The sequence below is a fragment of the Aegilops tauschii genome, chromosome 7 (genome assembly GCF_002575655.3).
Source record: "Aegilops tauschii subsp. strangulata cultivar AL8/78 chromosome 7, Aet v6.0, whole genome shotgun sequence".
In the NCBI taxonomy this organism is placed as follows: Eukaryota; Viridiplantae; Streptophyta; class Magnoliopsida; order Poales; family Poaceae; genus Aegilops; species Aegilops tauschii.
In genome coordinates this window covers 650,849,405-650,865,343 of record NC_053041.3, presented here as the reverse complement: position 1 = coordinate 650,865,343, position 15,939 = coordinate 650,849,405, and the positions used below count along the sequence as shown (strand labels likewise).

Below are 15,939 nucleotides of genomic sequence, written 5' to 3'. Positions count from 1 at the left end.
TCCTTGGGATTGAGCGATGGCGGCGCTTTTGCGTCGTAGTCCCTCTTTAGGGCATTGTTTTGGAGTTTGCTCCGGTTAAAGGGACCAGCGACGTCGGCGGCGCACGTCTGGTGGAGCAACTGCCGATGAAAATCGCGCCGACTACGGTCATGGCGGACGATGGCGACGTCTTGGATGTCGTTCCCTTGTCGAGGCATCGTCGTTGCAGTCTGCGTCATCAGGCTCGGGATGCTCCGGGGGAAACGCTAGATCTGGGTCTTCCGGATCGGACGATGATGGCGTTTTATCGCTTTCCCTCCTGGGGCATTATTTTGGAGTAAGTGCTGGCTGGGGGGATGGTGGAGCGGTGCTTCATCTCACGCATTGATGGCGGCGGATATCGGCGGCATGGCGCTGTGGAGGCTTGGCGTCCGATGCACGGAGATGGACTCGCGCAGGAGGAGGTTGCTGTCTGGCGTCATGGTGACGTCGATGGCAGAGTGGCCAGACAAGGTAGAAGCCTCAATATGATTTGAAGACGGACTTGTGGAAGATGACGGCGACGACACACGAGTGCGTCTGACCGGATTGTGCCCCAGACCCGGTATGTGGCTCGGCTGGGGCTTCCGAATGAATTTCGGCTTCCGGCTTTTGATGTTAGGCTTAGGTGAGTGGTTTGGGTAGTGGCCCAACTAGCACCCCTTCATCATTTTGGATAGGAGTAGCGGCATATGTTGCCAAGATGATGGATTCAGGCACATTGTTGTAATACTTTGTAAGGTCCTCGAGAATAATCAATAAAGTGGCCGTACGCATCTTCCAGATGCAGAGGCCGGGGGTCATCCTCCCTTTCTGAAAAAAAAAGCAAATGATTTACATGTTACATGTTTCACACTTTATTCTTAATAAGGTGACATATGCACCCTTCTAATTCTTTATTCCTTAGTGTTAGAAAAAATTGTAACAAAGTCCCAGTGCATCGCGCGCGGTATTTGCTAGTTAACGAGAGTTGCAATTGCGAACATTCTATGCTCAGAGTAATCAAGAGGTACATGGGTTCAGAGTTGATCCATCTTTCAAATGGATTGTGTTGAAAGTTGCCAACAATGGCGGTACGCGCATTGCTTGGGTCCTGGAAACTCGGACCATTCCTTGATAGCACATGCGCGCGAACTGACTCGCGAACTTGCTGGTGTTGCGTTATGGACGGTGCCTCTGTTTCCCTTTGCACTGCTTTGGATGGACTGCACCCTGCTTCAGTCGCACCTCTGGGACGCAACGCCTGCTGCTCTTGCGTTGCAGCCGGTTCCTCTGTTTCACCTCAGCTCTTCAATGCCCCCCTTCAACTCGCCGCGCTAGCACCCAGGCACGGCACGCGAGTCGCATCTCCTTTGTTTGGCCATGCTCCTCCGTTTCGCGGTGCTCTGCTTTAGCTTGAGTAAGCTCGTTTTCAGCATGCTGCCTCCGGGGAGTCACCAGCATGGGTCGCAACCCATCATCGTCACATATATCCATGATAGATATTGCCTTCTCTTGCCCAATCACAATCCTTGCCAAACAAAAGAAACACCCATATACATGGTTGCTATCAGGGGAATAAATACCTTGAAAATGGTGGCAAGGTTACATATAAGAAGAATACGGAGTGGTGGTCCAGAACGGATTATGCAGCAGATGCATGTTTGAACAAATGGAAAGCTGCAAAATCTCTATGTGTGTATGTGTTCAACCTCTCCATTGTGTACAATGTGACAAGTGTAGATGTGCCACTGCGTACTCACGTGTGCTTATCCATCGATCTGTGGCCTGCTCCAACAATTGGTATTCAGAGGCATGGCCGGAGAAGGTTCGCGCACTCCGCCGCGCTCGTTGGGTCGCTGCAGGGGCTCAACCTCGCCCATACGACATGGCAAAGTTTGACGCGGCACGACTACCGTGAGGTGCTGATGCACGAGTGTCCCATGTGTCGAGGTCCGGTCCTCCATCATCATGGAGCTGGGTCACGATGGAAAGAGGACATGCTACCCATTAAGTCATGCCACTGGCGGCAAGAAAGTGATTGCCCAGAGCGGAGGCCAGTGCCATGAGGATTTCATCCTCTATTTCGGTATTGTCGACAAGGTGCCTCATTGATGATATCATGGACGTGAGTCATCAGCGAGTTGCGGCTCCGGTATTGTTGACAAGGTGCGTCATCGACGACACCATGGAGGTGAGTCATCGTTGAGTTGCGGCTCCGGTGGTGAAAATGATGCAGCGAGTGTGTCGTGGTGGCACACTTGCGGAGAAGGCCATGAGCAGAGGTGTGATGTCGTGTTTATGGGGGTGGCAGTGGTATACCCACCGTGTGAAGCATCATTGCAGTGCCGACGACATTGGCGTTGTGAGGCTACCACAAGACGAAGGTGGAAAAAGGTGGCGTTGGCGGCCGTCTCGATATCTCTCCTAGAAAATGGGCCTCAACAATAAAGAAGTGGCAACAAAATTATGGGGTGAATGTTGGGTTAATCTGGTTGAAATATTATTTAGTCATTCATTAGGTTAGTCAGGCACGTGTTGTTAGGATTATGCATGTGTTCAATAACTAGGTAATTTGTGCATGGAGCGAAGATGTGGACTACATGCACAAATGTTGGGGTCAAAAGTTAGTTAGTTTACAGCTACACATGCATGCATGTAAAATGGCCATGTTGCGTCAAGTTCGGCAGCGAAGTACGTGCGTGTGCGGCCGCCCGGAATAATTAGTCGATCAAGCTATTAGTGCCTTGACTCTGTGCGTGTACTATGTAGTGGGTTAGTGCGTGCGTGTTAGCTGTGTTCAGTGACTGCAATATTTTTGTTGATAGCTTACCAAGCTGACCACTTGGTGCGTGTTAGCTGTGTTAGTCTGGCTATTTAAGCAAATGTATTCAGTTCATGTGCTAAGTCGAGAGGAAGAAAGACAAGAGAAGGCATAAGTGTGTGTGCTGCAAAAGCTGTCTGTGTAGGTGTGTTCACTGCGTACTCATCCGTAGACCATATATAATTGTTTTCCAACTACGGGGCATGCAGCGTAGCAAGCTCTCTTATTAGTCACTATGGAAATGGAATAAAAAAGGACCGACAACAAAAAAGGTAGTGGTACCTCTGTGAGCCCATCAAACATGCGAGACCGACAACATGTCCACCACCGCCTAAGTTAATGGTTCTCATGAGCCTAGCAAATATGGAGCAATCAATTATTACAGTTTTTCTAATATTATAGCAAAAGATGCATATATAATGCAACATAGACGCCTACTCCCTCCGTTCGGAATTACTCGTCCAAGAAATGAATGTATCTAGATGTATTTCAATTGTAGATACATTCAATTTTGTGACAAGTAATTCCGAACGGAGGGAGTAGGTGCTAAAAAAATTGTACCATAATTTCAGACAGCATTAGTTGATAACCAACTGCAAACATGGGGTGGGGTTCCTAGTGTCGTGACACCAATATATATAGTGATTACCTGAAATCAGTGGTGCTCCACACATGAATGATACCATGATTTGTTCCTGTAATTAGAAGTGGAAGGTTCGGATGGGCAAAGACACAAAGAACTGGAGACATAGCTGGCAGCGTACAAATGCACTCCCTTTTCTGTAAGTCCCAGATCTGATTTGAAGGAAACATACCGTATGGATCTTAGAATATATTATTAATCCCTCTGTTTCAAAATATAAAGTGTATTTGTTTGGGCAACTTTAGCGAAATAAATACCAACATCACAATACTAAATCTATACTGTTAGATTCATCATGAAATATATATTCATATTTTATTTATTTGGTATATCCTATATGGTGATATTTTTTCCATATACTTGGTCAAACATTGAATATTTGACTTCGACAGAATAGAATAATACCAGAGCTTATGTGTTTAAACGGAGGGAATATTTGCTTAAAAAAGGGATCATTCCAGCCTCTCTGACTTGCAATCATAACGCGCCTACTGTATACCTTGGCAGTGCAATCCGTAGAGCCACTGACCAAATAGTGTTGATCTCCACGTCTGATAAAATCAAGGCAGGTCACATTACCATAATGCCCAAGCAAAGAATATTCAGGGTCACGAAGAGAATCAAGTCTCCAAACCTGTACATAATCAAGCATATGGAAGGAGAAATTAAGGTCTAGTAGTAAAAACTATCTTCATAATGCCATAGTTTTGTTAGAAAAAAGGATAATTCTGTCCAGACAAACCTGTACTTCGCCACGTTTAAACCCAACTACGAACCGGTTGTGGTCCCCTGGGTTAAATGAGAGAGCAGTCTTAACATGCTCCTTCTTACCTCCTCTTTTCACCTGAGAGGTAAGAGTATATAATAGATCTGAGCCGTTGATTTTATTTATTAGTGGTCTGATTACATGTTAAATTTTTCCATGAGAGAGATTGTCCTTACATCATCGTGAATCGAAATCTTTTGTGTCCTCTTCCAGCCCAGGTCTATGTCTAAAACCACTATATTTGTATAGAACATTGACAACACAGATGGGAGAGTTGGATGAACTGCTAGTATTGGACTGTCGGTCGAGTAACCAGTAGGTCCCACTCGCTGAATCTTTTCTATTTTGGTTACACACGCATAGTCGTACACATGCAGGTAATATGCCGTCACAACTACAATCCATTTCTTTCTTGCAATAAACTTGACGATGCTTACTGCAATGAGACTGGTCAAATTAATACTCTCCCCATCTTTATTTACTCTCCATATTAGCTTTGTCTTAAAACAAACTTTGTAAACTTTGAAGAATCTATCTAGGAAGAAAACGAAAGGTGGCCTCAAAGCTAACTGTTAGTAAAGTAAAAGCATTTTAAAAAAATACTCCCTCCGTTCCATATTACTTGTCGCTGATTTAGTACATGTACTAAATCAGCGACGAGTAATATGGAACGGAGGGAGTAGATCATTTTAGCAACATACAATTTTATCTTCTAATGCTATTGTCCAATTAAGTTCAACATTTTTTATATTACTACTGGTACTATTTATCGGTATATCTTGTGATTTTAAAAAATATATGAAATTTGAGCCAAGAATTTAGATCTATCTAGCAAAATAGCCATGATCTCCCCGTCTTGTTGTCCAAATAAGCACAAATTTTCCAAGATTATTACCGAGAATATTGTATTATTTATTGATATTTTAGGATTTTTAATACAGATATTTAGTGTACTAATGTAATAGCATGAAGAGGTAAAATATGGTAAGTTTCTGCTAAATGACAAGTACTCCCTTCGTCCAAAAAAGCTTGTCCCTCAAATGAATGTACCTAGCACCAAGTTAGTGCTAGATACATCCATTTGAACCATTCGGGGGACAATTTTTCCGGACGGAGGGAGTATGTGAGTAAAGGGAGTTGGATAGCGAGAAGATGCCAGCACTTCGACCGCTTTCTAGCGATGCGAATTCGGCTCATCCCGACAGCAAGTTTTATTGTATCTCTGCCAGATTCACCAGTTTAGGAAGGAAGCTAACTGCATTGGAGTGTGTGGATGAGTTGGGAAGTAGGATTTTTTTTAACTATGTTGGAGCGCAAGCTTCAGCCAGTTGAAGCCCGCCTGCTGAAATCTCCACCGAGGGGAAATGATAAAAGCTTAATTGTTACTCCCCCCCCCCCCTTCCAATTTGTTTTTCCCAACTCAAATATTTCAAAATTTCAGCTTCTAAGACCCATTGCTTTGGGAAAACGCAATTATGAATCATAACGACAGTAATTTTAGTCTAGTTTTATTTCCCCATGTGAAATCAACCACTACATCACGGAAATGGTGGAGGAAGGAAGCTGACTGCGCTAGAGTGTGTAATGAGCTGGGAAAATTTAATTATTTTTTTGTGGAAGGCTTCTGCCTGTTGAAACTCGTTTGCTGGAGTCACCACTCGGGGTAGTATATATTTGTATGATGGTATAAGCTTAATTGTTAGTATCCCCCTTCCAATTTTTTAGGCTCAGATAAAAGATTTGAAAATTTTAGCTTCTAAGATACCTTGCTTATGCAATTATTAATCAGAACAACATTAATTTTGTTCTTATTTCAGTTCCCGGTGTGAAATCAGCCAATGCATCATGGAAATGAATGTCCATGCTGCCATGCATGCTGCATTAACACGTTGTCCAACACTTAGTTATGTCCATCTTAGTTGTAGTTCTAATAAAACGTAAAAAAGAGGAAGTAAATACGAGTCAGAAATAATATATACCTTCATCGCCTGAGACTTTAAACGAATCCATCAGGTACTGCATGCCATACAAAATGACCTTGTCATGGTGTGTAGTATCATAACGTATTATGATGCATATAATACTAGTGCATGATAGTACTTCAAGAGTGCATATTATCATAGGTTCATATTTTAGATGTCCTCGTTTATTACTTTGTATGACTCATACTAGCAAATCATTTATTATGATACGGTATCATGTTAAGATGCTATTTTGCTTTGTTTTCTTATTTAATACTATGACATGTCATCAATATGCCTAATTAACATTGCATTAGGTTGTATGATACTACGCTATGACCCACCATGGGAGGTCTTAGTTCAAAGGAAAAAAGCCAAGGCATGCATTTCACTTGCCAGATATCAACACATATTCATCTTTCTGGCCTCTGGGTGCAGCCGGCTAAAAACGGTTGTGCGGGGCTTATTCAACCAGTTTGGCTAGGGAGCCACTCTTGATTATGTGGATGAGCTATGTATTCTCAAGTTTGACTGGTTGTGATCGTGTTCTTTTGTTTTTTCTTCCTTGTCTAGAACTCAGTGACAGTAAATTGATTTTGGTTTGATAGTATCATTCCATGCATCATTTGAGGAAAGGCCGAGGTAATCCCCTTTTCGAAAAAAAATCTTGCTTTTGTTGTCATGACCGTTTACATTTAGTAGCAATACATAAGTTCGAAAGATTAACACAACTGTATAGTCTCTAAGAGAGTGCATTAGCTTGTCTTTACCTCATGGTTCCATAGACGGGCATATCCACTTCTATGACCTGTTAAAATCCTGTGCCACAATAGGAAATTTATCATGCATATTATGATGCAGAAACATTCACTTAAACACAGGAGTGGAAATATGTCTATGTCCATGTTATGCTAGCTAGCAACATACACGTGCACTTACCAAGGCTCTGTTTGGTGTGCATCTATGGATCGCAAATCGTCAGGATTATACTTCACCGATATATTATGCTCCTACAAAAAGAATAACTAGTGAACATTGGAAACAAGAGTTGATTTTAAGTTGGATAATCCATATACACAGGTTGACGACATGTTGCATTGTTGTTCAACTTCTTAGCAGCACAAGAAATGTATTGAAGTCAAGACATGGAGAAACATAATTGTTGATCGAGTTAGTTAGTGTAAAAAGTTATATGCAAAATGCAGTAACTAGGACACTCATCAGTAGTGTTTACCAGAGGCCAGTGTTGCTCCACTAACAAGACACACTCTAGCTATCAATATAGTGCCTACCAGCACTGCCACTCGATCAAGGTCACTCGCTGTGGTTAGACATTGACAATCATCGTAGGGGCTCCCGTCAATGATTGGCTCAGCCTATTTTACATAATTCCTACTATGACGCACATTGGGTTGAATGCCTCGATGTTCATCATTTTACGCCTTGCTATGGTGTCTTTCTTGGTGATGTGCTTGTATCCTTGTTAACAAAATATCAGCTAAATGTTATCTCTCTCTAGCGCTAAGAGGCTAAATATCGAGAAGTTCCAATTTTAGACATCGAGTGCTACCGGCTCATAGATCTTGGGTGAACTCCATGTTCACCTACCGTTTGCGAGTGTTGTCTATTATGACAATAGCTCATTGTTATATGTGGTGTCCGACATAGTCCACCACGAGAAGGGTTCGGCACGCTTTGTTGCGCTATTGGTGTTGGTGTTTTTTTTTAATAATCACTTTGTTTGAAAATATAAGATGTATTACTTTTTTGAAAAGTCAAACTTTTAAATTTTGATCAAAGTTATAGAGAAATATATCAAAATCCGTAATATAAAATCAATATTTTTAAATTCATCATGAAATGAATTTCCATACTTTTTTGTTTAATACTATGGATGTCGATATTTTTGCTCTGAACTTGGTCAAAGTTAAGGAAATTTGACTTTCTACAATACTAATACCCCTTATTTTAGGCGGATGAATTATTTAGTTTGGCGGGTGGGGAAGATGACAGAGTGTGTTTTATTTTTATTTATATAATGCAGTTATTTGGCGGGCCTTTCATGCTGTGATTATGTGTTATCCGCTAACCAATATATATTTATGTGGGGAATTATGTCGTTGGTCGCATGTACTATTATATTGGTGCTACAATATCACATGGCGGCGCTTCTTTTTTCCAGGTGGTGGGAGGGTGCACGGGATTGATATGTTTTTATAGGAAGGTTGCTGCTGATTGATTCAAAAAACTGTTGGCCCGGGCAAAATCGTAAACCAAATTCAAAATTGAATACCTCAGTTGAATGAAAGAACTTTAAAATAGGGAACATAGTGAATTAAAAGAATTGAATGGGCCAGCTTGAGAAAGTGTTGACCCGGTCAAAATCTGTTGACCCAATTACAAATTGAGTACCTCAATTAATTGTGAGACCTTACATATTAAAGCATAGTGTATAGTATAAATTTTTTGAATGTGAGGGCTTTGAGAAATTGTTAACCCGGTCAAAATTGAGTGGCCTAATTCTAATTGGAGACCTCAATTGAATGAGGGCTCTTCAAAACTAGGTAGCTTAGTGTGAGGATTAGCAAAGAAAACACATCGAGTTGGATATTAGCTTTGTTTGAGAGAAGGTGATGTCAAAAATTAATGCACCGCCGATCTTAAAATCTGTTTGTAGTCACCGAAGAGAGTAGAGGGGAGTTGGTGCCGAAGAGATCTCATCAGTGAAGCAGGTTACACTGTGGTTTCACACAGGTTCAGCCCATGGACGGATAAATAACATGCATCCTTCCTACGTATCTTAATTGATTAATGAGAGGATTAAAATGGAGTTTCATATATATAATAAGATTGGTTATGAGGAATTTAATCCCACATACCTTGTTCTATGGCAATCTTGTTCTTTGCCAAGGGTTCAGCTGGCCCTTATATAGGTTGACTAACGCTACTACAGATCCGAACAACATCTACCCCTCATCATAGACTAACCCTTGTACGTGCGTCAGTAATGATGATCTACACTGACCGGACAGAAAATTAGGATCAGTGATGAACATCAGATAGCTATGCTTTACAGTTAGCACAGACTGGACCAACTTTTAAAGGTCCGTGATAAGTGCACCGTCCACCTCGAGCAACGATTTTGGCATCACATATTGACTGCTATAGGTGTGTGGTGCGTGAATTTGCGTCATCACTGACCACTCTAGCAGGCGATATGGTTTGGGTACACCTGTATGGCATCCTCCTCCGGTTGTGTACTCTTACTCACTGACAAGCCCCTCTAGTACATGAAAAGAGGTTGTGGCTACGTGCCTTGTTTCCTGTAGGGAAGTCGTCAGGAGGGTATCACCCAACAGTCATTCCACATAAGCCTTTTCCCAATTGCGATGTCAAGCGCATCATCCTATATCGGGCTATCACAAAGGTCGGAAAACTGTTCGGGTATCCAGTGTTCCAGACACCCACGTTGTCAAAGAACACAAGATGTATTCTTCCACAGTCGAAATTTCAGGTGGTGGCGGCCAAGGTTTGGATTCCGAATGGACGGATTTTCTCGTGGGGGGCGAGATTCTCGGTTACCACGATTATCAAGAAATGCCGAATATATTTCGGACGAAATTTATTATTGAAATTTGAATTCAAATTCTTTTGGCCTGGATATAGAGAAAAAATGAACCGGAATTGATCACAGAAGTGATAGTTTCACAGTGGAACGTGCAGAGAGGTCGCGAGTTAGAGAGTCCCCTGGTTAGTTTTTTTTTTGACGTGCATATTTTGAAAAATAAACAAAAATGGTTATGCAAAAAGGGGAATCGGACCTGCACCGTCCAGGCGACGGAAGTACATGGTTTACCATCATGCCAGAGCTAACTGTCGTAAGGGTCTTGAGATGTTAGCTTTTTCTAGTATATATTGAAGGTAAAAATTCAGAAAATTCGGGATTTTTTGCTCGGGATATGCCTTTCTCGTGGGGTGGCGAGAAACTCAGTAACCGCCCGGTAACTGTTTTCCTCAGGCAGTACTCAAAACCAGGCAGTGGCGGAGCCAGCCCATAAATGCAGCCCGGGCATGACTGAACTATGACAGCGTGGGCTGCGACCTGCCCAAAGAAATAAGTCTTCTAACCATAGATTATCAGTAGTGCTTAGCAGTAATTTTTTGGACTAGCCCGGGCAGCTGCCCGGGGTCGCCGGGAGGTGGCTCCGCCACTGAAACCAGACGACCTTATTAACCCCAGAGTATCTGAGGTCACTCGCCAGCATGACTAGCACGATGGGTGGACCGAGACGGTATCCACACACTTGGAAGGATAAAAGTGGGAGGGGATGAGCCCTAGGAGACAACTCCCTTCCACACACACTCGCCTACCTCAAACTCCTTCCCCCATGCACGTTATGTCCCCTAGATCTAAATGGTCATCGCTGCCAGATGCGGAGCACTTGCAGCTTAGAGGATTTGGACACCATGGTCAACTATGTAATCCTCTGAAGTCTGAACCGGAGAGATGGAGTGCCTTCTTGCGATAAACGAGGAAGCCCCGAACCTCGTCAACGGCAGCATCGTAGCTTTCGTGGACTTATTCAAGTGCGGATTGGCCACACACCAATAAGTTTGTTGGTGCTTATATAGAGGATGCCAACATCTACACTGAACTAACTTTTTTCAGTGTCTATGTCTATCCACTGGATGTACAAGCTGCGGCGGGTGGTAAGCAATATTTCGTTGCATGTAGTTCACCTAGACCAGGTCATTAGCTATAAACGAGATGTACTGTCGTAGCTACCACTCTTTTTTGTTGCACACAATCAGTCGGCAACTATCTGCACATATTTTGTTGTACAATATATGCATGATCAGTGCAATTATGAACTCTCCAGTTTTCTTCTATGAGCTTTAATTGGGAGAAATGTTTTGTGTAATTGAACTAACTCACCTTAGATGGGGTCTCTTCATACCGCAGATAAACAGCTTTCAGTATTACCTCATGTACCATATTCCCAAACTCTTTGGCTTCCTCGAAGAAAAGATCACACTCAGAATGGTTTTGGAATACCATGGTGTACTTATCTCTCAGTAAACTGCTCTGAATAACGAGATTGAAGTCTTTCTTTTCCTTTAGCTTCATCTCCTCTTTCGTTGTCACAATCAAATTGCATGTGGATCTGCGAGGCACAATACCGTACAATGGTAGCTTTGTGAAGCACCATGGAGACTTTCCGCTCTTGTCTACAAGTCTAAATGCCACATTTTCATCGGTGTTGTTTCTTAGTTCCAGTGAGCATGAGATGGGCTCATTCGGATGATAGGGGAAACAGAGTTCCAGCGGGTGGATGTCAAGTATAGGTAGCATGTTGATGGACCCTGAAACTTCCTGCTAAATAATCAAATCACTGGAGAGTAAGGGTGCGCACAACTGATGTAAACTAACAAATATCTACCTATTAAATATCAATCTGAATTTTACAACTTATATGATAGACCGATATGCATTGTGGGAAGAATTTATTACAACAAAAACTAGACAAGTGAACCAGATATATAAGCTCGACTTCCGAAAGATTAAAGGTGAAGTGCAAAACATAGCATTTAATTAATTTATGCAACTCTTGGTCTTAACAAAATTATTGAGTTCACCTTAGACGCTCTGTCTTCAGCATGTTGTCTCGTATCGGCACCTAACGGCTGCTTATTGCAATATGTTGATTGCTCTTGATAATCCACATTATTGATATCCATAATTGCTACGGTGTTTCCTTTTGCGATTGCAACGCTGGTATATAACAGGCATATATACCCATATAACATTATAATCTATATAACAAATAGGAATCGCTCTTATCCAGGAAATAAAAACTTTAATATATACCTTCCCATAGCACATGCGAGATGGTAGACAGCTCCAACACAACCAATATTGATGATTCTTGTAAGCCTCGGGGGGCGTATAGATATCCTATGGGGTCTTTTTTCAGCAAGTAGACTGGAGTCCATGTAGGATCGAGTACATCAATAGTTGACTAACTAACTAACGGCGTGTAAAAAAACAAATGGATGATGACTGTGTGTGCTTCACAAGGACACCAGCCATCGTTACTATATTTCAAGTTACCTGCAATTTGCGGTACTCCACAAATAAATAGCACCATCTTCTGAGCCTATAATTAAAGTCTGAAGATTGGTATGGTACAGGACAGACATAACTGGAGATATGAAAGCTTCAAGCGTATACACACATATCTTCTTCTGCAAATACCATATCTGATTTGGAAGAAATAAGAAAAATCAAAATATGCATAGTGAGAAATGCTATATGTACACCTACTATCTTTGGTGTTAGGAAAGCGACTTATCTCTATTGAAGGCCCAAGGGATTTATATATATATATATATATATATATATATATATATATATATATATATATATATATATATATATATTACACATGACTTGAGGTGCAAGGAAACTAAACATAGACTAATAAGGACTCCTAGACCAATACTAATACTCCTTAAACCCCCCTCAAATGCAAAGCGTATGCAATAGCATTGCATTTGAAGAAGTGTAATACTAAAAAAAAGATAATCCAAATCCGCATCTTGAGAGTGTCATAGTAGCATGAAGAGTCTTCAAAACCTGTCGAGTCACCAAAGAGGATAAAGAAGAGATGGCACATCAAAGGAAGACACCGCATCAATAGAAGATACAAGAGAAGTATCAAGAGAAGATGGGTTGTCGAAAGAAGATGGCACATCAAGAGAAGAAGCATTGCTAAAGAATCATGGCCCATGAAAACCGACGGCGAAAGAAGCTCGGCAGCAACAGAATGGGCTTAGATCAACAATGCAAAGAGAGGCCAGAGAAATCCTATACAAAGGACAATGACCAGAAAAAGGTTGACGGACATAGGTATCGTGGACTCACATGACATGAGAAAACACAAAATATCAACGGATTTGGTGGACGCAGCGGAAAATATAGAAAACTAAAAAGCACATGCCAGACTAATGCAATGACTAAAAGATTAGCAGCGGCAACTAGCAAACAGGCTGGCAGGAACGCATCAACTAGTAAGTACTAAGTAGGCTAGCAGAACGCATCAGCTGAGCAGAGCAGCAAAGGGCAGCGGAACAGCAGCAACACGCAGATGGACGCGTGGGAGCAGAGCAGCAGCCAGCCAGCAGGGGCACACGCGGTCTTGAGCTGGACGTGGCAACCCCGATTGCAACGGGGTAACCCGATGTGGCGCACGGGTGTGAACACGACGCAGTAGCCAACCAGGTCGAGGCAGGGCTTTGACCCATCGGACGGATCGGGTCGGCAGCCTGCCATGCGGGAGATCACGGCTGGGCAGGCGCATGCCACGGGCGTGCTCGTCACCAGCTTGGATTAAGCGAAGCAGCTGGGCGGCAGGTGCCCACGCAGGGTGGGAACGACGGCGGAAGACGAGATCGACCAGAACAGACCAATTTGGAGGGAGAAAAAAAATTGGATTGTAAGGACGAGTTGCGGCGTCTGGAGACCTAAACCTAGGCTCTAATACCATGTTAGGAAAGCAACTTATCTCTATTGAAGGCCTAAGGGGCATATACATATATACATACATACATACATATATATATATATATATATATATATATATATATATATATATATATATATATATATATATATTACACATGACTTGAGGTGCAAGGAAACTAAACATAGACGAATAAGGACTGCTAGACCAATACTAGTACTCCTTAACATTTGGCATGTCATTCAGTGAGAATGGCAGACCTTGGCAGTCTGATCATCAGAGCCTGTAACCAAAAATTCTTGATCATGGCATGTGAAGTAATCCAAGCAGGTCACTCTACCCGAATGCCCAGACAAAGCATAGTTGGATTTGGGAGAATCAAGACTCCAAATCTGCACAACAATCACATATAGGTGTCCTTAATCAAAGAAAATAAAGGTATGTTACCAACAATTGTCTTCAGCATGCTAAATTTAAGGGGTGGGTGTTGACACAGAATCACATACCTTCACAGTGTCTCCCTCTAAATCTACTGAAGCAGTAGCAATGGTGTTATTTGGGTTAACTGCAACTTGGTATGCTGAATGGAAGTTATCTCCAAATGTGTGTACACACTCCCAATCTTTGTCCCAGTCCCAAAGTTTCAGCTGCCAACCCGCAGACAGCAAATACGGCTTGTTTGGATGAACGGCCATTGACAGGAGTTCTCCTGGTCCACCGCCACCAACTCTGAAACTTGTGATCATCTTCTTTTTTTCATAGTCGTACACTTGGATGTCACCATACTCTGTCCCAGCAACAATCCAGTGCTCTCTTTCAATAAATTTAACACACGTAATTGCTGCAGAGAGGTAGGAGAGTAATTTATTTTCATGGCACTTTGCATGATGGAAGTATTAGCGGTGGTCAGAAAGCATGCCGTGTGTTGCTGAGACTTTAAGCGAATCTATTTTTCTCTGCCAAATAAACATGTATTATGACCATGTTAGTAAATGGAGATCAGATCATGGTACATATCCAATCCAAGAGGCATCGATAGCCTTTATAAAGAAACAACCTGTCATACTTGCCTGTGCATGATAGTCCCAAAAGCCAACATATCCATTGCTATCTCCGATTATTATCCTGCCACAAAAACTCAGTGAATTAATGAACCATGTGCAATATGCCATATGCCCACACGTAAAAAGTAAATCTCATTCATGAGCTCAGTCACAAAAAGAGAGTTCCAATGCCGAATAAAACTATGGACTGATCAGAGGCTCCTGAGCAAATAACACTGGAAAACTTTTGTTACTTTCTTGGCATGTATCAAATTTTTTCACCAAAACTTTTCGGAAATACAGAGATGGATGTGTCACATGTATTCAACAATGAATATGGATTTTCTATACATGTATAAAGAATGCACCCACCATTGTCTGGCCTGGTTCGTGTCCAAGGCATACATGTGTTCGTCATATTTGTTGTGACTTTTCATTTGTAAGATTATCTGATTCAACAACACTATATATGGTTAAGATCTAGCGGGGGACATCCTCAAAGTTTTACTGCACAAATATTGTAAACGAGAAAGAGAAGTTAGAATCCATACCTTGATTGTGGGAGAGATTAGCTGCGGAATATACGATCATGTGCATTCCAGAACCACCACCACAAAAGAAAACAACACAAAAGGGAAGTAACATTTACTCTATAGTATCAACCTTTCAATTGAAGAGAAAAATGGATAGTACTAAAGAACTAAAGAAGGTTGGCTTATATTAATTGCTCTAAAAAGAATGGCAGTGATTGTTTGCCATTTTTATTGCCTTTCCACCTTACCACTTGCTTTAAAGGTTGTAGTCTAGCCATGTTCCCTCAAGATTTAATGTGCAATATTTGTTTGTATATTTATAATGACACATCATTGATATTATGACGACGAACTGCGTTAACTAACAAAATTCAAGGGGAAGTCAGGGAGAAATAATAGCAAACAATGTTTCAATATTTTTCGATGTATGTGGACGGCCTTTTAATATCTGAGTGTTAATATCTTATTTATAGCTATGTAGTAATATGTTACCTTAGATAACGATGGTGTGATGTGTCGTGGCAGAGTATAAAGTGCTTTTAGCTTCACCTCCTGCACTGCATTCCCCATCTCACGGAAAAAATTGTCTGGCTGGCTTTGGAAAGTGTTTATATACTCATCATCCTCCAATATCAATGTAGCATTGTGG

The 15,939-nt window shown here is 41.8% G+C and overlaps 1 non-coding gene across 4 annotated transcripts; it reads right to left on the bottom strand.

Moving 5' to 3' along the window:
• Positions 1–768: 768 nt before the first annotated feature.
• Positions 769–15,295, bottom strand: LOC109764202 (uncharacterized). 4 transcript variants are annotated; one of them, XR_012189980.1, is made up of 17 exons: positions 15,130–15,295; positions 14,772–14,839; positions 14,221–14,670; positions 13,975–14,106; positions 12,304–12,452; positions 12,061–12,174; positions 11,829–11,964; positions 11,128–11,568; positions 7,131–7,201; positions 6,962–7,010; positions 6,210–6,246; positions 4,407–4,666; positions 4,207–4,308; positions 3,964–4,098; positions 3,471–3,616; positions 3,104–3,175; positions 769–1,528 (listed from the first exon to the last, which is right to left on the bottom strand). It is a non-coding gene; the product is annotated as an uncharacterized protein (transcript). The 4 variants fall into 4 exon arrangements; XR_012189981.1 differs by having other exon boundaries at positions 773–1,528; positions 11,128–11,565; positions 15,130–15,294; XR_012189982.1 differs by having other exon boundaries at positions 1,325–1,528; positions 3,870–4,098.
• Positions 15,296–15,939: the final 644 nt, after the last annotated feature.